This window comes from Pinus tabuliformis, chromosome X, assembly GCF_031772625.1.
Source record: "Pinus tabuliformis cultivar Carrire ecotype Pingquan chromosome X, CPIR1, whole genome shotgun sequence".
Classification (NCBI taxonomy): Eukaryota; Viridiplantae; Streptophyta; class Pinopsida; order Pinales; family Pinaceae; genus Pinus; species Pinus tabuliformis.
This window is the reverse complement of record NC_142308.1, coordinates 114,653,922-114,660,060: the sequence shown is the minus strand read 5'-3', so window position 1 is coordinate 114,660,060 and position 6,139 is coordinate 114,653,922.

Sequence of the window (6,139 nt, the reverse complement as noted above, 5' to 3'; positions counted from 1 at the left end):
TTGAATGGCAATAGGATTTACCAGCCTTTATCTATTAGCCATAGCCAACCAGCAGCAGATCATTCAAATAGTCCTAATATCAAAAATAGTACTAATAGATTTCCCAGTGCGTTCTGTTCAGGTCCCTTTTATCCTTTCGGTGCAGCAGTGACTATACAAACTATAAGGTATTCACTGGAAACGCTGAGCACAATACATAGGAAAAACATTCAACCTTGGGTACCATATTTTGCAATAAAATAGAAACAAGGAATTCAAGAGTTCCAAAACTTTAGATGCATTTCCTTCTTTCAAGTGATTAGCAATTAGGAAGCATTTTTATCCTGAGAAACGTTCTTTTCATTATAAAGAGCCTGAAGAACCTCAGGCAACGGTGGAGCTGACATCATTGCCTTGATATCTTCAATCTTATCTGAAAGATCTAATATAGACCTTTAAGCACATCAACCTCATCCACAGCAGTTGTAGCCAGTGTACAATAGGCATGCTATGATTTGGGCGTCCACTGAAAACTCGAACAAATCCCCAATTCCGTAGCACGCTACGAAACCACTTAAACAGGTAGCGCTGCGAAACTGCTAAAAACGAATTCAGGCGCTGCGAAAACACCCAGTCTTTAAGCTAGGCTAAAAAAATTTTTGGCAACAGCATTTTCAGTGATAACAGGAGGACTAAGATCTATCACAAAGGGCTGTTAGAGCACTTGTGTATCAGTTTGTTGAGATCATAAAAACAGGCCCAGTGAGTGGACTAGAGTGGCAGATCTCTACTTTGCACTTGAAAATGGCAAATGCATTTCGATTCGGCACTCCTGAGTTTATGAGAAGAACAACAATAGAAACACAAATAAACTAACAATATACTCTCCCCAGCGGAGTCACCAATTTGTTGTTGGGAAAAGTATCCAATTCGGAATGCCCCTATCCCACTCTAAGAGGTGATAGTGCCTTAGCAACAAACGAAGTAAACTAATTGAGTATTCTTCTTTATGATATGTAAATGAGGAGAAAGGATCTAACTAACCTGTGTCTCTCGCTAGTTTGTTGATCCAATTGCTCCTCTCTTCAGTAGCTCCCAGCTCCCAGCTCTCTCACCGACCCAGCTTCATCGAATTCCTGCAAGATCACAAGAGAGAGAAACTACAAGAAGATACAGATATACATCCATAAAAAGCTCAAGATCAGATTAAGCTAAACATGTAAGCATAACAAAACATCATTGATATACAACATGTAGGAGAAACTCAAATAGTTTATTGATAGAGTAATAAAGTCTAAGAGGAGATACAACCAAGTGAGTTCCGATCCAGCATCTACCTCCCAGCAAAGGAATCCCTTCCTCTCCTCCAACAAAGCATAAATCACCCAATGTACTAATCTCAATCTCAAACCAACAGCAATTCTCTGCAAAGTACAAAATTCCAGCCCCTTGAACCTCTGGGTGAGAGATCCATATATAGATGTAAGCAGAGAGGATGAGTCAGCTTATGTTTTGACTTGTGGCTTCTCTCTGTCAGTTCTTGCTTCCACTTGGAGGTTGAGAACCTCTTACTCATCACTAGTCGAATTCATTGAGGCAAGTGTCATTGGAGAAGATTCTGGAAGCTTCCAGAGTCTTTCCACCTCATTGAATGAGCTTGCCATTTGTCATTTCCCGCTCAGCGCACCCTGGTAGTGCTTCCACCTGCGTTGCAGTGCACCTAGCTAGTGTAGTTTCTGCATTTCAACGTAGGTAGCTAGAAGAGCTCCTGAATTGATCCTGAATTGACTGTTTCTGAGTGGTTTTTGGTGGAGAACTTCTGGGAGAAGCTGTCATTGGTTGACCTTGTTTCTTTAGGAGCTGTAACAACATCTTTAGGGACTTTGGATCCCTTGAATTATGGACATTTCGTGCTTATAGTTGTAAGGCACAAAAATGTCTATAACACATGGGATCGGGTACCTATTCTAGAAAATGATCTTGTTCAACACTCGATAGTCAATACAGAGTCTCCAAGCCCCATCCTTCTTCTGTACCAACACGATTGGGCTCCCATAGGTTCGATGAACTCAGCTGTATTTGACCTTTCTACAAAAGCTCCTGAATCTACCTTTTGATTTCATCATTCTCCATAACGGAGTGCTGATAGATTGGTCCATTGGGAAATGATGCACCTGGGGCCAGATCGATGGAGTGCTTGACCTGACAGTGCAGAGGCACCCCTGTGGGGGAGGTGAAGATGTCCTCGTACTCCTCCATGACCTTGTCCATATGTTGTTGTCGTGTGGAGGGGCCCTATATGGAGGTTGTGGCCACCATCTTCTTCTTTTCCTGAGGGCGTATCATCAAGAAAACAAATTTCCCGGTTTTGGAAATGAGCTTACTGCATTGTTTTGCAATAACCAAAGAGATGGTGATAGGTGGTGCTACCTCCAGTATCTTGTACAAATTATTTCCCAAAGTAAGAATAACAGCATGAGGCCTTGAATCATACATAGCATGTCACTTCCACAAGTATGGTTGGCCTAATAATACATCACAAACCTCAAGGTGAGAAAAGTCACATAATACCTCATTTGTGAAGGGCTTGATGCTGTATGGAAGGCAGCACTGCTAGCTCACGCGAAGATACCGTCCTTGGTCAAGCCACCCGATGGTGTATGTTTGTGGGTGTGATGTGGTCGGTAAGCCCAGCGGCTTCATGACCTCTGCCGAAATGAGTTTCTTTTGGCTCCCGCTATCAACAATGAACTATAGCAGGGAACCCTTACCCACATCTGGAAGTGGAAGAGGCACTCCTCCTCCTCTGGATCTTCAGGTTCCTCCTTCTAGATCTTCGAGGTGGCAATGGTGGTGTTGGGCTCCGCATCGATAATCTGCTTCTCTTTTTCATTCCCCTTATCAGGTTCTGACTCAGATTCGAAATAGGCATCTAATTCTAAAGCCTTCAACTCGTTCACTAGTGGCTTCTTGGCCTGACACTCACTTGTGTTGTGACTGGAGCTCTTATGGAACTCACACCACTTTCCTATGTCCTTCTTCGGCTTCATGGTGTTGTTCTTTTTTTTCTCTTTGGCAAGTTGTCCTGGGCCACCCCGCCTTGGCTTTGTCCTTTGTTCTACGGTTTGGGGGCACCTTTCTCTTGCTTTATATTCATAGATCCAAAGTCTTGCTTCTTTTGTTTCAACTTCTACTCAATCTTGATGGTGTATTGGTATGTTGTTCCGAGCGAGGAGATGTCCAGGAACTCCATCTCATCCTGGATGTGACTATGTAGGCAGCCACGGTACTTGAGTACCAAATGTTTCTCAGAATCCTTGATACCCAAATTCATGTGAAGGGTATCAAAAACATTGGTAGACTCTGGCACATCTTGTTCCCTTACCTACCACAGCATTGTCTACTTTATGTATTTATCCTCATAGCTCCCGATAAGGTAGTACTACTCCTTGATGGCATCCCTCAATGAGTACCAATTGGGTGCAGGTCAAAACAGTGAGGTCGTACTTTTATTCTTATGGTCACAGTAAGTTTCCCACTAGTCCTTGATGTGGGGGTGGATTTGAGAAAAGAAAAAGTAATATTTTCTCGGCTAGAAAAATCATGAACAGAAAAATATCCTTCTACCATATTTAACCATTTATCTATGACGTCTGCATCTATTTGTAGAAATTTTGAATAATTAAACACTTGTTCACAAAGATTATCCCGATTATACACTATTGCGGAATACATGCGCAATACATAACCTCCTCTACGTTGATCATCAATTTAGCAGCATTAAAGAAAATGAAACATCAATCGCATGCGCACATTAACACAGTATGTAACCCGGGGAAAGCATACAGCTGAAAACCCCACACTATCTGTATATTATAATGATTGAGAACATGTAACAATACATAGTACAGTACTCCTCACAAGTACTCAGTACTATCTCCACCTGTTACACACAAACTAGCTCAGATCCGAACAAGTCACAGGTTCAAATCTCCACCGTTGCTTTGCCTACCTCCACTGCACAATCCAAAGTGAAAAATCACGTGAGCACAAGCTACAGTTGCCTTGGTATTGGCCCAAACTATGCATTCCTCATTGGCATAACTCAATCCATGCATGTGCAAATATCATGCACATCTATAGTCACAATTGATAGCAATCTCAACCTCTAACACCTGTCTCCACTGAACTGTCCATGCACTGAGTTAATTGATGTATTCTTTAGTTGCTTTATGAGTTAATAATTAGTGAATTAATTAATAATTAATTCACACAACTCATCACTAGAGTATTCTACAGTTAGACTAAATACAAATAGTTCAACCAAGTCAAACTGAACACGACTCCATCAACTCCACAATCAACTCCACCAAACTCAACCACATGAGTTCTAACTGAAGTCCTACATGCAATAGCTCAACTGAACCACAAAGAAAGCGTATTTCCTTCTGACAGTTGCATGTGCCACATCTGTAGCTCAAACTGAAGTGCTCCAAGAGGATAAGATAATGTTTATAGTCCAAATATTATTATGAGCTAATAATATTCGACTGTTCTATTTTTAGCCTAGTAGTCTAAAAATAGACTCCGCCCATATGTCTAAAAATATAAGTCCATCTATTTTTACCAACATGACCAATCATCCACAAATAGCATCCTGAAACTCATAGACCATGATCCATATGTCTAAAAATAGACTTTGCGCCAAAAATAGCTTGCGGGCCCACTTAGTGAAGGCGACTCCTTTCCACTAAGCTCCATCATCTTGTTGCATTTTCAACACTCCCTCTCAACAAGATATGGATTATCTGCAACCCTTATCCTACAACTCTGGAATGTTCTGCATGCAACACATTTGCCTGGTCCACTTGCTCCAACAACACTTGGGACAAAAGCACTCCCAACTTACCACTCTATTGGGCTAGGAACATACTCTGATGCTGAAGCTCTACCTGCTACTGACAAGTGCTCCCTCTCTGACATCTATGCTACTGAAACATCTCCATGCATCTCGCACCATTGCACACCTCTCTGTGCCACCTAGCATTGTGAAAAACACTTGTGCCTCTCGCATTGTTGCAACCTGCTAGCTATGCGTTGTCTTGGGATTCCCTACACTATCGCTCTCTTTGCCACTCCATCCACATCTGTCTCTACCCAATCAGTCAATTCCTTCTACTCCACATCAGGGCTCCCATAGCAAGGTCTCATCCAAGAGGTTGGGTACCTCAAGGATCCTGCCCCTCCTCCTTGGGACGATCAATCCACATCACCCCACCTCTTACCTGGAGGTATGGCTGCATGCGATCCCTCAGCCCACCTAGCTCGAAGTTTCCCCCTATTAGAGGTCTCTGCATAGTAGATGTATCTACTCAATCTCCTCTCAGCTTCCCTTGTTGTGGCTGCTCCACAACCTCTTGAAGCTGCTGCACCAATCGTGGCTCCTCCACAATCGTCTGAGACTTCTTCTAGCTCTACATGTTGAGAGGTAATATATGCTCCCTCTCAACCACCAAGTCTCCATCAGTTGCCTTTCTGCTCAAGGCTTTCCATGCATCTTGAACCTCAAGAGCATACAGGTTCTTGACCCGTGACCCAATCTGCTTCACCTGTCTAGTGATGATGTGTCTAAGGAAAACCTTTCCCTTACTGAAGACTACATCATAGCCTCCCTCTTCCAGCATCGCGATCGACACCACGTTTCTCTTCAGTCATGGTACATACTTGACATCGTTCAAGGTAAGGTGAGCTCCATGCTCCCTCTGAAAAATAACGGTGCCTACACCTGAGACACTATACTTCTCATCATTACCCATCGCTATGAGTATCTGGAGATCTTTCTCCTCCAAAGTACTGAACAAACTCTTTTCACCAGTCATGTGGAAAGAAGCTCCACTGTCAAGAAACCAACCATTTCCCAGCATGGATGAAACCATGCATGTGAAGAGTGTGAAATCCAACTCAAACTATGAAGCAAGTGCCTCACCTTCAGATCCTTCCCCAGATCCCTTCTTGGATTTCTTCTTTGGGCAATTAGTAGCATAATGGCCCAACTCATGACAAGGAAAGCATCTCACCTTTGACTTGTCAGTCTTCTTCCCATCATTGGAAGAACTGGATTCGGAAAGAGAACCCTTCTCCTTCCCCTTCTTCACTTTAC